This window comes from Lissotriton vulgaris, chromosome 5, assembly GCF_964263255.1.
Source record: "Lissotriton vulgaris chromosome 5, aLisVul1.2, whole genome shotgun sequence".
Lineage (NCBI taxonomy): Eukaryota > Metazoa > Chordata > Amphibia > Caudata > Salamandridae > Lissotriton > Lissotriton vulgaris.
Window position 1 is genome coordinate 1,045,342,039 of NC_141693.1, and position 18,337 is coordinate 1,045,360,375.

The 18,337-nt window shown below is 44.5% G+C and overlaps 1 protein-coding gene across 1 annotated transcript in view; it reads right to left on the reverse strand.

Moving 5' to 3' along the window:
- Window positions 1-18,337, reverse strand: part of LZTS2 (leucine zipper tumor suppressor 2) — a 778,631-nt gene that overhangs the window by 735,283 nt on the left and 25,011 nt on the right. The window lies entirely within an intron of this gene.

The following is an 18,337-nucleotide window of genomic DNA, read 5'->3' on the forward strand; positions in this document are numbered from 1 at the left end:
TGCTAATGTCAAAGGATTCTAAGAAAGGCAACAGAGCTTCAGAAAATAGCATGTGGTCGATAAAGGTGCCTCTACCATGCCCCTTAAAAGTCGGAGTGTCAAAGCTTTTACTGGGATCTCTAATTTCCATACCCATTGTTAAAACTAAATCGTTCATCAAGGAATTACAAAATTCACCCTCTGCTGTGTGTGCAAAATGTAGCCCATCTGCTCTATTGCAGTTTAAGTCCCGTATACATTTCCTAAGAGGATCGCCACAGAGGTGCACATTGAAATCTCCCATGACCATTAGATTAAGGCTATGTTTCTTCATGGAGACATTAATATATTCATCTAGTACAGTCAGTTTGTTAAGTGCTAGGGTGGTATTAGTAGCATTGTAAAAATTTACCAGTCCAACCCTATTACTTTTGGCAGACAAGACAATACCCTGGACACATAAACGTTGGACATTAATGGTGAGGATACTTGAGGTTATCAAAACAGAGACAAAAATCACCAATCCTCCCTTTGGTCTTCCTCTATTGGATGAGGTCGCTGGCACAGAGAACGCTTTATAACCTTCCAAGAACAATTCGCACTCCACATCCCAAGTCTCTTGAAGACAGATAACCTTAAATTGTTTAATGAAGGAGACCCACTTTTCATCTGCCATTTTAGTTGCTAGACCCGCAACGTTCCAAGACACAATATTCACACATTTATTGGACTCCTGTGGGTTGGTAGAGTCAATATTGCATGTTAATTCAGCTACATTTAATCCATCCTTGCCCACAGGTACTTTATGTCAGTCACACATATCAAGACCGGACAAAAGTTCGTATCTGTTATGTGTGTTGACGTTATAGGCCATCTGGCGTTGCCCTCCAGTGTCAAGTCTATTCCCTGGGTAAGATGGAAGACCTAGCCCGCCAGAATTAACTACATTGTATGTAAATTGCATCCCGTTATTCCCAGTGTTCGGGGTCAGAGTATCAAACCGAGATGTTGGCCTACTCAGTTGTGGGGATGCCATACAGAGGTGAGCATAAAAATAACCCAGAGGACGAACACAAATACTACTCTCATTGTAAACCAGGGATGCAGCTCTCAGCAACACAGTTGCCACATGTTGGGGGTGTCTAAAATTAACCACAATGCAGTCCCCATTTCCCACTTTGTTAGAAGGCCCCACCCAGTTTACCCTTCTAACTAGCGTTATCTGGTCTGAGTACCCAACGGGGAAACCACAGTTCTTATTTAGCCATGAGACGGTCTTATTTTTTAGTGAGTCATATGACTCGCCATATGGAGATGCCGGATGGGTGCCAACTGCAGGGACATTTGTTAAGACCGCCACAAAAGGCGCACAATCCGGAGGAAGATTTAGATAGCGGTTTCTTCTGTCAGGTCTAGGGACTATCTTGTTACCTGTAATTGGAGGTGAACCTACCCGTGGCTGCGGGTTTCCTGTTATAGGTTGGGGGAGGCTAACAGGGGCTGGCCGCTGGGGACCATTCCCTGGTATAATCTGTGCACCTGCCAGATTGTCTACTGCTGGCACCTTTTTCCCCTGTACAGCTTGGGTGGCCCTTATTTCTTTTAGTGTAGTACTATTATCTCCAGCAGCCTTTTGCTGCACGGAGAGAAGCCCCCCAAGCCTGCCTACTTCTTTTGTAAGGGAATCGATTTTTTCCACTAGGGGTTTGAGAGCCTCCTCTATCTTCGTCCCCAAGCTGGTCTCCATAATTGCGATTAAGGCAGTAAACTGCTCATTAGTAATGTTAATACTGGCATTCTGCTTGGGGGGGCCTGAGTCAGCTCCCGTAAACACAAAAGGATTGTTAGCTGCTGACCAGATGTTATCTGTAGTGTGGGTAGGGTTTGCAACCGCTAAGTTGCTAGTTGGTTGTCCCCCTTTACGTGATGCCGTCTTTCTACACTGCCTAAATGGCCTCTTCTTGGGTGATGCCCCCTCGCTTGCTTCACTAATTATATCGGGTTGCTCCCTCTCCCCCGAATGTACCATAGCCACAACATTTATAGTGTTGGGTGTTTGTGTCAGCATACATGTTGACGGGCTGGCTGGTGGCTGGTCATGTGCCCTCGAAGAGGGCATTTCTATATTGGACAGACTAGCCCTGTTAGTGGCCTCTATGTCTTGTACAGCAATCAGGGAATCATCCTGTGTACATACTATGGTGTCTCCTTTCCCTAATGAGGCACGTCGATCGCTATTTATCTGGGCCACCTTTTTCACCATATAGTTATCAATGGCAATTTGTCCCAGAGGCATGTTACCTGCTTTAGCCTTTGACATTGCGGTTGTACAATACACACTATAAGAAATTAAACAGTGCTCAATCAGATCCCTACCAGTTGTAGGCACAATATTTAAAATGTCTCAGTTGCTACAGGAAATCAAGCGAACAAATAAACAATAATACTAAGGGGCCTACCCAGTCCGAGCAGCGTTTCTGGCCCAGACCAGACTCCTCAGGCCTCGGAGGGCCACAGAGGGCCCGCCCTTTGCCCGGGCTTAGCCTGGGCGCTCCCGCGCGCGTCTTGCGGGGCGAGAGGGGGTGTCAGCCTTTATCCGGCGCCTCCGGCGCTCCCTGCGCGTCACGGGCGCGCTTTCCAGCAGAGGGAATGCTGGGGAGTGTAGTCCGGTCTTGCGGGACGCCTCCCTCGCCTCCCGGCGTGTGCCTCCGCTTCCTGGTTGCTGGTTGCTCCGGCCGTTCCCCTCACGGCAGTGCCCGTTGGCACGTTTAACAGGTAAGCCTGGTGTTCCCCCACTGAGCTCCCGGGGGGTCAGCCTTTATCCGGCGCCTCCGGCGCTCCCTGCGCGTCACGGGCGCGCTTTCCAGCAGAGGGAATGCTGGGGAGTGTAGTCCGGTCTTGCGGGACGCCTCCCTCGCCTCCCGGCGTGTGCCTCCGCTTCCTGGTTGCTGGTTGCTCCGGCCGTTCCCCTCACGGCAGTGCCCGTTGGCACGTTTAACAGGTAAGCCTGGTGTTCCCCCCGTGACTTAGATGTATTGATATTGCAAATAACAATGGCTTTTAATTTTGTAAATAATTAATACTTAAATAAAATGTATTGTAATTTATAATGGCAATAGCTTAAACGTTTGTAAATTAATTTTGTGAGTTTATGTTCAGTGTGTTTTATTGTGACGAAAATCCAAGAACATTGCATTTGCACCTGGTGGTGGATGTGGTGGTGGATGTGGAGGTGATGGTGGATGTGGTGGATGTGGTGGTGGATGCGGTGGTGGTGGTGGATGTGGTGGTGGATGTGGTGGTGGTGGAATCGGTGGAGCATGTGTTGGATGTGGTGGTGGATGTCATGGTGGATGTGGAGGTGATGGTGGATGTGGTGGTGGATGCGGTGGTGGATGTGGTGGTGGTGGATGCGGTGGAGCATGTGGTGGATGTGGTGGTGGATGTCATGGTGGATGTGGAGGTGATGGTCGATGTGGTGGATGTTAATAGTTGTAACTTTTGCAAATGTGACATTTATAGCTTTTGTAATGCAATATGTGTTGCATTTCTGTTATAAGAGGTCTATTTCGCGCTATATGAAACTCTGCAAAATAAACTTCACAGTTTTTAGCATTTTGATTATGCCATTTCATGTCTAACTTGAAAGTGCAAAAGGCACGGGGTAATGTGAATTGGAATGTTACTTCTTTTTTCCTCTATTTTGGAAATGAGAGTGACTCCTTAACTCTCATTCTGTGCTTGCCGGCTGCAGAGCACTTCACTCGGTAGTTTGCACAATTAAGTTCTATTACTTTTAGAAGTTACGAGCTGCCCTGCACTTAACGTGCTATGAACCTCGCCCCCAGATTAAGGAAATTCACACAATCAGAATTATTCTGTTAATTGTTAAGAGCGGTACTGCACTGTAGGCCGCAGCAGTGTTAAGGCAGTTGCTTGTATTGAGCATACTAGAAAACACTAGTTTGGGCTGTTCTTTGGTAGGTTGTGCGACAATGTGCGCATTTTTTTTTTTGCATTGATACCACGCCGTAGCAAAACCGCTACAGCAGGCAGCTCCCCACGAGAGTAGCATCGCATGAAATCTGCGTGCTTACTTGACTCGACTTGACGCCGACTCAGCGCGGCGTTGAGGTAGGCATTGATCAGCACATCATTGACCAAATTTTAGTTGTATGCAAGACTAGTATCTGAGTGGTAGTAATTAATATTATAAAGCACCAGCTACGCTGCTAGCCTGTGTCTAAGAAAGTATCATGGCTGCGTTTTTTGTTCTGAGGCAGATTATGGTATATAAGACTTGTTTTGCAGTACGGCTGCGTTTGTAGTCATGGCGCATTTGTACAGCACTAAGTAAATATTGACAAAGGCTATTTGAACGCTAATGAATTATAATTACCGAATAGCTTATTACTGCAAGAAAATACGTTATTTATTAGCATTTGCTATCGCACTTTGAGGTGGCAAACTTTCATCATAGACAACAGCGCTCAACTTTAAGCTCGGAAAACCTAGTTCGAGTCTGAAGAATGTTGCTAAAAAAGTCTCTTGTAATTTTGGGCAAATTACTTCATTTTCTTGCGCTTAACAAAATCAATGTGTGTCTTTGTGTAACGTAAGTAGTGCTATGTAAAGCGCTCTGAAACTCAGTTCAGTTTGAGTCTCGGTCGCGCAATATAAAACTCTGCAAAATAAACGTAGTTTCTTGCGTTAATCGCAAGCTTTAATTAGGACTTAACATGAAGTTTTTGGAAAGTTCTTTTACCATATGCAAGAAAATACGTTATTTATTAGCATTGGCTATCGCACTTTTACGTAGTAAGCTTTCATCATAGACTAAAGCGCTTTATTTTAAGCTCAGGGAACACAGTTCAAGTCTCAGTAATGTCGCCAAAAAGCCTTATGTGATTCTGGCCAAATCGCTTATTCTACCTCTGTCTAACAAAATAAATGTGTGCCTTTATGTAACGTAACTCATTGACCAAATTTTAGTTGTATGCAAGACTACTATCCGAGTGGTATTAATTAATATTATAAAGCACCAGCTACGCTGCTAGCCTGTGTCTAAGAAAGTATCATAGCTGCGTTTTTTGTTCTGAGGCAGATTAAAGTATATAAGACTTGTTTTGCAGTACGGCTGCTTTTGTGGTCATGGCGCATTTGTACGGCACTAAGTAAATATTGACAAGGGCTAATTGAACACTAATGTATTATATATTACCGACCAACTTTCTACTGCAAGAAAATACGTTATTTATTAGCATTTGCTATCGCACTTTTACGTAGTAAGCTTTCATCATAGACTAAAGCGCTTTACTTTAAGCTTAGGGAACACAGTTCGAGTCTCAGTTATGTCGCCAAAAAGCCTCTGTGCCTAACAAAATGAATGTGTGCCCTTGTATAACGTAACTGGTGCTATGTAAAGCACTGCGATACTACGTTGAGTGCAGGTCTATTTGGCGCTATATCAACTGTGATTCTGGGCAAATCAATTAATCTCCCCGTGCCTAACAAAATGAATGTGTGCCCTTGTGTGATGCAAATTACATATGCTGCGCTAAAATTAGCAAAATAAATATGCTGAAGATACTGCATGTGACATGTATTGCGTAAAAAGCGCTCAACTTCAGCCTTGAAAAGCCAGTTTCAGTCTCAGTAATGTTGCCAAAAAGCCTCTTGTGATTCTGGGAAAATTACTTAATCTCTTCGTGCCTAACGAAATGAATGTGTAGTTAACACCACCTTCCCAGTATAGAAAAATACATTATGTGAAAGCATTGGCTATCGTACTTTCAAACAGCAAGCTTTTATAAAAACTTTTACATAGAGCAGTTTTAAACTTTAGTTCTCGCGCCGACGGCACACTTTTATAAAGACTTCACATGAAGCATCTTTAAGTTCTCTTTTTACATTTTGATTAAATCGTGACACTTTATTTGCTTAAGGCGAATAAGCTGAACATTTGCTAACTGTTCCTAAACTGAAAGCAGACATGGTGGCGCCTGCTAAGTATCTTCTAAAGTGTCCCTGTGATTTGTAACAGTTTTTAATCTAATGAAAGACGAAACCGTGTTAATGGCTGTAGGGTGGGGGAAAGGATGTCTTGAAGTGCCTAAATGCAAGCAAATGGCTCTAGGCTGGGGGAAGGGTCTGCTGGACTAAACTGCGTAGGTGTAAGCAAAGCAAACAAATACAAAGGCGAAATGGGATAGGGAATACGTACAAATCTGCTGTACTGATGCAAACATAGTTTAGGGTAGGTGAGCTAGCGAAGGACTCGGTAACATTGGTTACAAAGTCGCAACATAAAATAACAAGACGGAGGGAAGAGAGAGAAGGGGAGGGGGAGGAGAAATGCGACACGGCGGGCAGGGGAGGGGGCGGAGCGGGGAGAGGGAACAGACGGAGGGAAGGCAGATAAGGGGAGGGGGGAGGAGAAATGCGACACGGCGGGCAGGGGAGGGGGCGGAGCGGGGGCCTGGAGTGCGGCTGAGGGAACTGATGTGCACGCGCTTTTAAGCTCAATGCGCATGCGCATTGAGCTTAAAAGTCACGGGCACTGCAAGGAATCGCCACGATTCCTTGCAAGTCAGTTAAAGAGTGGTTAAGCCCCCATAGTCTCGCAAGCTCGATGCGCATGCGCATCGACAGGCGAGACCTAAAAAGTGCTGTGCGTAAATGACAGTGTACTACCACCCCATGTTTTAGTAATATATTTATTTATTACAAGGGATTTTTTTAAGTTGAACTGAGAAACAATCCTGCTCCTACCCTGATGGCAATGCTTTTAGTGAAGTAAGAGGCAAGTCAGGAGTCATCTGCACCCTAAATGTGGGCTAAATTCTTATTATGCATGGAGCAAACATTAAGTCCTATAGAGCAAATAGTTTTTTTTGTACAGCAGGAATGCTGAACTCACATATTGGAAGGTGCTCTTATGTGTGATATTGAAGAAAAAGGCAGTTCTGCTAAGTATAATATTTGCCAGTATATGTCTCAAGTGCATTCCAGTCAGGTTGAGTAGACTATTCAATTTACTGGACCTGCAGGTCTAGTGATACTTTTATGATTTTTCGAGACCTGATTAGTAAGGTGGAAAACAATGCCATTGTCTTGGCAGTGTACTTCCAGCTGTATGGCGTTTGGTGTCAATGTGTGCTGTCAAAGGATGACCACTAATGTGACTAAAATAGTGGTGTTGGGTGGAAAGTGCTCTTGGATGTCCAATGAAAGCTAGTTACGGGATAGTGATTTTTAGTGGGTGTACATAGCAAAGAGTATATATAACTCACTGATTTAGTGATGGTGGGGTGCATCTTAGATATGGGTGATACACACTATTTTCCAAACCGTATGATATCTTAAGTACAGCCTTCTGATAAGTGAATTGCCACTACTGTAAAAGTGAAGCCAGGTAAGCAGGACAGGTAAAGGAAATTAAACAGTGGCATCTTAGAAGCACTGCTGCATAGGTGGTAGAGGTAAAGCAAATGGTGTGAGTAGGGCACATTTAAGAACCAACTTACAAAGTGTGTAGTACAGTCACTTAGTATGGTCAAAAACATGAGCAAGAGAACTAAGAAAAACAGAATGCCTCAAGTTTGAGGTAGCCTGCCTTTGTAATGACCATGAGAGAACACAATGTGTTATGGTGACTTCTTGAATCTAACTTTGGTGAAGTAAGTATTCAAGGTTTCCTGAGGTCTCTTGCGAATAAAAACTTAGAGGCTCACCCGAAGGGCCTTTAGGCATTTGAAACATACAGCCGATAAAAAAAGACCCGGCAGGAATCCTGATTAACAAAAAAGATATTTTAGAACTTTCCTGAAAGCAAGATGAAGGGTATTGTTTTGCAAATCCAGCAGCAGAGAATTCCACAACTGGGGCCTAAGAACAGAAAGAATCCTTGCACCCACCATGGATCGTTTGAACCTTGGCATGACAATAGGAGTGAGCTACTAAAGCATAACCATCCCAAACTATTTTATAGTGTGAAGTGGGTTCCTGAAGGTATTTCTCCAATTCATATAAGACATTGTGCTAAAGATTGAAGGCTTTGAAGACAATCCTTTCTTTCACAGGAAGACAAAGCAATTCAATTTGTGCCTGAGAAATGTGATCTCTTTTCTTCAGGTCACAGATGACACAAACTGCCAAGCTGTGAATTTCTACACTCTGCATTTGATACATAGCATGATGTGGGGGAAACCCAGATAAAGAAGGTCACAACAATCCAACCTTTACATGCCACAATGACTTGAACACAAAGCTGTTGCAGAAATAAAGTAAGAAACTTAGAATTTAAAAAACAAGACAAGACCACTTCCTTCATCTATAGCGACATAGTAAGTTGGGAGTCAAAGTAAAATCCAAGAGAATTCATGGTGGTTGCCAGCCATGGATAATGGTAATAGGGATCTATGCCATGTATCTTGATTTCTGCCAACTTGCTAGAGTTTGCTCTTATTAGCGTTAAGTTGCAAGAAGTTTAGAGACATAGCGCTGAATAGATAAAAGACACTTTGAAAACTGGATAAGCAGAACTGGGCATATGATGGTTAACATAATGATTATTAAAATATTGTCTGTATACAAGAGGACAAGGAATCCATTGGATTTTTTAGAGCAATCATATAAAGGGTGAAAATGCTGGAAAGCATAGGAGAAAGGGGTGTGACCTGGGGCACACCACAAGAGATCCCCTAAACTTCGGGCAGAAGGATGGTTAAGACGATCATCTCAGAGTCACGGTCCAAAAAGAAGCAATATAGGTAGGTACCTGGCCACTCAAGCAGAGCTATACCAACTGTGCTAACAAGTTGTCATGGGTTACAGTGTCAAAAGACAAGGACAGATCAAGTAAGAGGAAGGTCGCAGATTTGCCTTGGTCAACAAACTACCTCAATTCCTCTAAAGCAAGGGATATAGCTGATTCAGTGCCCATACCAAGGTAGGCAGCCAATTACCGAGGGTCTAAAAGTAAGGAGCGTTCCAAATAGTAGGTCAACTATCTGGAAACAATCTGCTCTGTAATATTTCTCAGAAGTGGCAGCAGTGATTGGTCAACAATTTAGAACATTACTGCTGTCTAGGATGTGTTTTTTTAAGAAGCCTCCTTATCACTTCTCTTTTGCAGTCTTTAGGAAGGGTCCCAGTCACAAGATAAAGATTGATAAACTGAACAAGACCTCTCAAAATGAGGGCAACAATAGGTCTAGTAAACAAGCAACAGGTCTTCAAAAACCCAGCACCGCTTTCTTTGGCAAGGATTCACTCTTTTCAATCTCAGGTGAGCAGAATGAGCACCAGGTTGTTGACCAAATCAGTGACACCACAAGACTAAGAGAAGCCATTTGAGAAATCACTGAGATCTTCATTTGAGTCACATCAATATTTATTTCGGATAATATCCATAAAACACTGCATAATCAGTGATATAAATACACAATGTTACATTTAATTAGACAATGGATTAAGACAATCAACTAAATTAATCAAAAGCACATCATGTTTAAAAAGAACAAAATGAATACAAGCTTAAAATGTAATGCAATCCTAAAATAGTTAAAATGGCGCATGCGTTTAAAGTGCAATATAATTAGGGCTTCTGGTTTTATGTTTTTTATTTTTTTAACATTTCCATCTGTATTTATCCATATTTCATTTTTGGCCGTTTTATCTGTATGTATCCATTTTTATTTTATGGTATTTTACTTGTATGTATCCATATTTATTTTGTGTTTTGCAGATAAATAAAGTTGTAGGGTTATACATTTTCTTATTTATTTAACTGATAGACGCACACTCATACTTTGATATCTATGTGTTTTAGCTATTAAAGCTGTCAAATATTACATAACAGTACATTCACTGGTAAATATTATCATTACACCACAAATGTATTTTGACATATGCTTTTATTTAAAGAAATTTCATTCTGTTTTTTAATTTCCCATGCTGTCTTTTTTGCTCATCTGTTGACCCAATTCATGAAAGACAGAACAGAGTCACATAAAAGAAGCCCAATTTTCTGTATTTATCCGCTTTTAAAAATAAATGCAGATAGAAACCACATTGTTTTCGGTCTGCATTTATCTGTAAAAATCTGTAAAAACGGAAAACTGGGACACTAAATTCTAATTCACTACGATATCTCCACTGGCATAGAAAGTCATATTATCCACATGGAGGTAAAACACCTGGCCACATTATATACTATAAAATCATCTGTGTTTGATCTAAGCATTCTCAGAGCTTCTAAAGGTTGTCTAACCCCTAGCTGGTGCCACACTGGTAAAATCCATTTGCTTCACTTGGCATTATAGACATCGCAGAAGAAAAGCAGATGGGGCACCGTTTCAGGAGCTTTCCTAGAAGCTGGACAATCATTGCTTCTATTGCATCTCCTATTCCAGGACATACATAAAAACTTTGGGCCCCATTTAGATCTTTGCAGAGGTGTTAATCCGTTACAACAGTGACCGATATCCCGTCCGCCGAAATATTAATCCCATTATATTCTATGGCATTTATTATTTTGGTGGACAGGATATCTCTCACCGCTGTACAGAGTAACTCGTCCGCCAAGATCTAAATCTGTCCTCTGTCACCTGGGTTTCGTACCTACATTTGACAAAAAGCTGTTTGGACATAGATATTGCAATGTTGTCTAAAAGGGTTCAAATGAAAGGTAGCACTTAAGATTCACAAATTTATCAGTAAGTGAACCCTATTTACAGTTACCCATTTCCTTCTCCCATGGAAAATAACCCATTTCCTTCTCCCATGGAAAATAATACAATCTTTCTTTAAGAACAGCCTTTGTTACCAAGGTTGCCTCGGTCTGGTTTTCCCAAAGCTCTCCCAGCCCTAGTTGGTGCAAGGAATTTTTTTATATGTGTAAGAGAAGTTATTGCCAGATAAATAGTTAGATATTGAAGATCTGCTAGGGCTAACCTATAGGGAGATATTTCAGGTGTATGATGTAATCTAAGCCAATATAAAAAAAGGCCTCAGTTTTAAAACATGTGCAACAGGGCAATAACCCACTTCAATGAATAATGGTAAAAGAGGAGCACTCTTGAGAAGGCTCACTAGTGCCTTTAAAAAGGGAGCTTTCTATTACAGTCATTTTACTCATTTTTTAATTTTCCTACAGTTCCGCACCATATCTTAGTGAATTAGCTCCCGGTTTTATGGTATTTATTTTTTCATAATTTCTGTCTGTATTTATCCATATTTCTTTTTTGCTCATTTTTTCTGTATTTATACATTTTTATTTTGTGTTTTCTGTTTAAATGAAGCTGCAATTGGTATTTTTCAACATTTATTTAACTGATAAATGTATACTCGCATTTGAATGTCCAGAAGGTATCAGCAGTACACAGTGCAAAAGTGTTATCTGAAAACACTGGCATTGTAGAATAGCATAAATAACTGTAGATCTGCACTTAATTAGGCAATCTTTTTTTTCTTCTCCTCTACCTCTCAATCTGTGCACCTACTGACCTGGCACTCATGATGAACAGTAGAAAACATTGTCCAAAGAAGGCCTATTTTTCGTATTTTACTGTATTTAAATGCAAATGCAGACAGGAAAAAAATTAATTGTTTTCTGTCTGCATTGATCTGTATAAATCACTAAAAACGGAAACTGGGAACCCTAATTATAATGCACTTTGACTGTATGCGGTATTTTAAGAATGCATTACATTTTATTCTTGTATTGATTTTATTCTTTTTAATCATATACAGTGTTTTATGGATTTTACCCAAAATAAACATTGAATCGAATTGAAAAAAGCTCAGACATTTAAATAGATCTACGGCAGGGTTTGATGAAACACAAATAATGTCCACAATGCATGAGGATTTCACTGTAAACACCTTTTTCTACTGCTTGAATTGTAGTTTATACTTGAGAAAACTATTATTATTGCATGATAATCGCCATTTCTATTCACAATGTCAAAACTATAATTAAGATTTCCATAAGGCCTCCATAAATGTACTGGAGAATTTACCTGCAGCAGATTTGGAGGACCTGTAAGGTAGAAATTGATAAAGCACCTCCAGTAGAGCATATAAAAGTATGATAAAGCCTCAGTAACGGTGAGAATGTTTTATTTTTGGGGGGTGGGGGTGTAACTAAAGCCTCACTTCAATCAGGCAGAGTCGCTAAGCACCTGAGTGGATGCTCTGTCCTTCAGAGTTTCTACTGAAAAATAAATGTAATCAGCTTATGATCTGATAAAAGGAGAGAAGAAAGATCATAGAGCTGAACAGGCAGGACAGCCACCCATATGTGATCAAGCAAATGACCGCTGATATGAGCGGGGGGGTCTAAACTACTTGAGAGAGGCTGAACAGCCCCATGGTCTCCCATAGTTGTCAAGATTTAGGATTTCCTTCGATTTGAACCTTAAAATCTCTCAAAATTCCGAATCTTCTGATCCCATCAGGTACAACAGCTTTGAAGGAACACTAAAATCCTAAATAGTCAGGTTGTAAGTGAAAGTTGATAACGATCTCCACAGATAAAAGCACATATACAATATACGGGCGGGGGTACCTTTCCAGGTCACTGAGACGGTGGTGGACCCAGAGGGTAGGTTTGTGGCGGTGGAGGGGAGACTCAGGGGCCGGGTGGTATCTCTCTGCAGTGTGTATGCCCCAAATGTAGATTTGCCCGCTTTTCTAACGACACTCTCGGGCAAACTGGCGAGTTATTTGGCAGGGCCGATGCTCATGGGGGGGGATTTTAACTCGGTGGTGGATATTGATTTGGATAGATCTCATCCCCCGCTGCACGCATCCCCAGTACACAGGGTAGCGAAGCGCAGACTGGGATGGCAGGAGAGTTGGGACCTGGGGGACGCCTGGAGAACACTACACCCCAACACGAGGGACTATTCCTTTCATTCACATTTACATGACCTGCATGTTAGACTGGATGCGTTTCTGTGCTCGTCACATATGCTCTCAACAGTGGGTAGCGCGGAGTATTTGGCTCGCACGATGTCGGACCACAACCCTTTATTGTTGTCCCTGAACTGGATGGTGGAAATCAACTGTGTGCCAACATGGCGGCTGCAACCTGATACCTTAGATGACTTGCTCTTTAGGGAGGCCTTGGGGGAGCGAATAGCGCGTTACTTTGAGGAGAATAGTGGCTCCGCCTCTACTAGAGCTGTGGAGTGGGACGCGTTTAAGGTGGTGGTCAGGGGTCACTGTATTGGGAACACTGCAGGGGCTCGTAAAACTTTGCTAGATGATCTCGAGAAGGCGGAGAGACGATTGAGGGAGAAGGAGAGGGAACGCCCGAATCACCCTGAGCTTCAGGAGGGGATTAGTGGCGCCAGGGAAGCGCTAGCAGTGGAATGGGAGCGGCTGCGTAGCTTCGACCATAAGGCGTATATGACGAAGGCGCATGCGGAAGGTTATAAGGCGGGGTCGATGCTGGCGTGGCTTGCCAACCCGATCAGGCGGGGCGCGCCGATCATGGCGGTTCAGGCGGAGGGGGGGGGGGGGGGCTTTGCCACACCCAAGCCGGGATCCTGGATAGGTTTAGGGCGTACTACGAGGGTTTGTATGAGAGCGGACAGACGGGCGGGGCGGACGAGCTGGGCACCTTTCTCGAAGGGTTGCAGCTACCACGATTGGAGGACTCGGAAGCAGAGGAGCTGGGTCGGCCTATAACGATTGGGGAGATAGGGAGTGCAGTGAAGCAGATGGCTAGAAATAAGACTCCGGGGCTTGACGGTCTCCCGATAGAGTTTTATAGCAAATACTTGGAGTATCTGGCTCCGCAACTGCAATTGGTTTATAATGAAGCGCAATTACGAGGTAGGCTCCCGAGCTCCATGTGCGAGGCCCTTATGATCCCATTGTTAAAGCCTGGCAGAGAGGGCCCCGCCCTTTCATCCTACCGTCCATTGTCTATGCTCACGACGGATTACAAGATCCTGAGCAAGATCCTGGCAAATAGATTATTGACCCACATGACCGGTCTGATTCATAAGGATCAATGCAGCTTTATCCCGACACGTAACACTACCCACAATGTCCGCAGGCTTACAAGGCTAATGGGGGCCCGGTGGTCGGAAGCCACTACTCCATTCGTGCTCTCTATAGACATCGAGAAGGCCTTCGATAGTCTGGAATGGGACTATCTGTATGAGGTGATGAGGCGTTTAGGGCTGGGGGACGGGTATATCAACTGGACCAAAGTCCTATATACGGAAGCCACAGCTAGAGTCGGAGTAGGTTCATTGATCTCGAAGCAATATCCGGTACGACGAGGCACTAGGCAGGGGTGCTCCCTTTCTCCCCTCTTGTTCGCTTTGGCAATGGAACCTTTTGCAGCGGAAGCCAGGTCTGGCCGCCATTATACGGGGCTGATATACAGGGACAGGCCGCATGTCATCTCCTTGTATGCGGACGACCTACTGATGTTCTTGGCTGATGTGGAAGCAGAGTTACTGGGGGCGAGACGTTTGTTGGAGCTGTTCGGGCGGCTGTCGGGCTTGAGGGTCAATTGGCCCAAATCTTGTCTATACCCTCTGAGACAGGGAGAGCCGTGCCCTCTCACGGCGCAGGAACTCCGATGGGAACCGCATTGTCTGCACTGTCTCGGCGTTTACATCTACCATACCCCAACGGATATGCTGGATGGCAATATTAATCGCTGTATTACTGCCCTGAGAGGGTGTATGGATTTCTGGGCCACTCTTCCACTCTCGCTGGCTGGTCGGGTCTCCCTACTTAAGATGGTGGCTCTGCCCAGGCTGTTGTATTACTTTAGGACTCTTCCGGTATGGATTCCGGGCTCCGTCTTTCGACGCCTGGGATCATTGACCATAGCGTTTCTCTGGGGCACGGGCAGGCGACGAATCGCGCTGGATACCCTCTTGCGACCCAAGGATGAGGGAGGCATGGCGGTGCCCGATTTCGAAGGCTATTATCTGGCGGCTCAGCTGCAGACTTTCACTCAGGAGGTCGCGAGGGTGTATCGAGGCCCGCAGCATTCTAGAGATGAGGGCACCCCGCGGCATGTGCTGGCATACATCACGCTGCATCAGAAGCTCTTGGTTAGAGATTTGACAGTGGAGGAACAGACGTTCCGACTTTGCTGGAACCGGGCGCGCAAACGAGCAGGTGTCCGCCATATGTATTCTCCGGAAATTCCGCTGGGAATGGTTACAGCCTTGCCTCATGGTGGGGACTGGTCGCGATTACTAGGCTGGGAAGAGGCTGGGGTTCAAATGCTGGGCGACTTGTATGAGGATGGTGCGTTGCTTCCGTTTCAGGAGTTGCAGGAGCGGTTCGACCTCCCGTGAGGAGATTACTTGTTACATGCGGCGGTAACAGGCGCCATGCAAGACCACTGGGGAGAGGGTTTGCAGGAACCTGCGACATCCATGGCGTGCCAATATACGATGATGGCAGCCGGGACCTTTAAGGCGGTAACCTGCCTGTATTCCAGAATGTTGCGGGAGGCCTTGCAGCCGCTTGCAGCTTTGAAAGCTAAATGGGAGTTGGACCTCCAAATGGAGATCCCTGATACAACTTGGGGTCAATTGCTGCGAAGGGCGCGGAAAAGCTCAAGGAACGCTAGGTTCCAGCTCATACACTTTTATATTATTCATCGGGCATACCTCACGCCTGGGAAAATACGGCAATACTTTGGGGTGGAACAGGCGGCCTGTCCCAGGTGTAACACAGTTGGGGCAGATCTGGGTCACATGCTGTGGGACTGCCCTGCCTTGGGGGAGTACTGGCAGGAAGTTGGGAGGGCCCTGAATAATGCCACAGATAGGGAAATACAGTACACCAAAGCAGTGGGGGTCCTACATTGGTTTCCACACACGTCTAAAAATAAAAATACCAGCCGATTTATAGATCTGGGGCTGATCCTGGCAAAGAGGGAAATAACGAGGAATTGGAAGTCAAAAGTGGGACCCACGTATAAACGGTGGTATGGTGAATGTCTGCGGTGGGCAGCCTGTGAAAGCACTTTGAGGTACCAGATGGCTAGGAGGACTGATGATGAGAAAGCCATGGAGAGGGCAACAGCGTGGGAAATGATGGTGCAGGCGCTCCGGGATGATAATGATGAGGAGGAAGGAGAGGAGGAGGACTCGGTAGCAGCTGATCCCACCAACACACCTAGGAACACACCTTAGTGAATGTATAGGACCTCCTTGCACACACCAGACCTTAATCTGACTGGGATTATCACACAGCGCTGCCACGGGGGGGAGTTCGGGACTGTAAGAAGTTGGGGGGTGGGTGTTTGATGGGGGGTGGGGGAGGGGCGAAAATTACAAAAGCAGTCCACTTCTTCCTGTGAATGGGACCACGGACATTGAACTATGCAGCAGGGATTGGACTCAGCACGATGGCAGCTTAGTCTTCTTTCTGGAGACGTGCCTGGCATGGTGGGGGAGAGAATTGATAATGTGCCTTCCTGCTATGTTTAATAGATATGCCATAAAGATATTGTCTGTACAATTATTTTGGTGCTGCAATAAAAACGATGTTACAAAAAAAAAATAAAAGCACATATACAAATTATTGAATCCACATTATCATCCAAATGGGAGTCAATATTGGTACACAGATGGTGCTCGCAGTGGATAGGAGCAATAGCCCTGCCACCACTGTGGTTCACTACTGGGTTTTAAACCCATCTGGAATAGGCAGAGCCACCTCTGGAGCACAGAACCCATTTCAACATGTTTCAATCAAAAAAGGAGATCCTAATCACTCCCCTGTGTGGACGCAAAAAACCTGGTATCCATGAAGGGGAAGGGCATGAACATTTAAGAGCCCTGCTATGAGCATTTGGTTATGTGGCAGCCTGACATAACTTAGCTTGTGGGTGAGGGCTAGACGGCATCCAGGAGAGCTTCTGTCGATATATGTCTGTTTAGTGATTTCTCGTAGTCAAGTGTATGGCGGGGGATGCAAAACAGCACAGGGGATAGGAGACTGGAATTAGCGTATAAACTGTGGCTGGACCGCATCGGGAACAATATAAATTCTTCAGTAGCTGGCTCTAACAGAAGCACCGGTGGAGCCATAGATTATGACTACTAGCAATGGTCATCTCTCCCACCAATTTCTCTTTCAGTATTTATTGCTAGAATTCCAAGAAGTGAGCAAGGCCTCTGACTAGGACTGGGATTCACCTTTTGAAATTGTTGTAGTTCCTGGGTTCTTACTAAATGGAGTGGTGTGGCTCACTGGTTAGAGGTGGCAGACCCGGAAGCAGAGAACGGCCCGGGACCAGGGTTCAATTCCCGACGCGGCAGGGTCGTGGACCAGGGTCAGCGGACTCGATAATTCTCGCCTCTGTGCCTACTCTAACCAGGGATCACACTCGGCAACTCTGGGCATTAGCTTGCCTCATCTCTACAATGGCCCCCCACATTCGCCGGGGATGCCTGGTTTCACCTTGGAGATACCCAGTAGGGACCATCTCACAGGGATAGCCAGGACGGGTTCCCCAGCGGTCTACAGCGCCACGACGCCTCAGGGCAGCAGTGCGCTTTACAAGACTACATTACATTACATTACATTACATTATTAAATATGTGTCAATTAGAGGTATAGGGTTTGACTTTGTCTAGACTTCACATTAGTAGGAATACGATAATAGTTCTGGGGTTTGATGACCGGATCCTATCTGTTATGGGCAAGGAGTCTTAAAGTCGTATCCTGAGCATGTGTGTCATTGTTGGAAAACAAACACAACAGGCAAAGCAGTGACATGAAAGGGTAGTTTCTATAGGCTAGGATGACCTCTAGGCACCGATTTTTCTTGTGTAGCTCGACATTTTGAGGCAGGATTTTCTGGACAGGGTATTGTGTAAACAAGAAGTTCAATCCTTCCTAGAGCTACTACTCGTTTTAGAGTTGGCCACAGTGTATGGCTTCTAAAATGACTTGGAGAAGATTCATACAGAGCTTCAATGGGACTATTGATAGCTCTGAAGCAGAGGCTGATGGGGATCTTTGTTGGTGCCTACTGCTTGAGTTTCAGATCTGTAAAATAGGTGAACAGTGGATTTTAGTTAGCAAGAGGTTGGACAAAGTGGTGGAAAAGGGCATATTTATATAAAGGATGGATTATAAATTTGACTTGCTTTTCGAGCAGATTTAAATTTACGTTTACCAATCTCATTCCTTTCTTATGATATTAATACTTTGGCCGTGGGTGTAATGATAGATGTTCTATGGGAGATTTAAAACTAGGAGTAAATCTTGACAGCATGTTCGCGGATATGAATAAAGTACTAGTGCCCAATCACAGTATGCACAGATATTACCATGGTAGGAGGTGTGGATCATAATG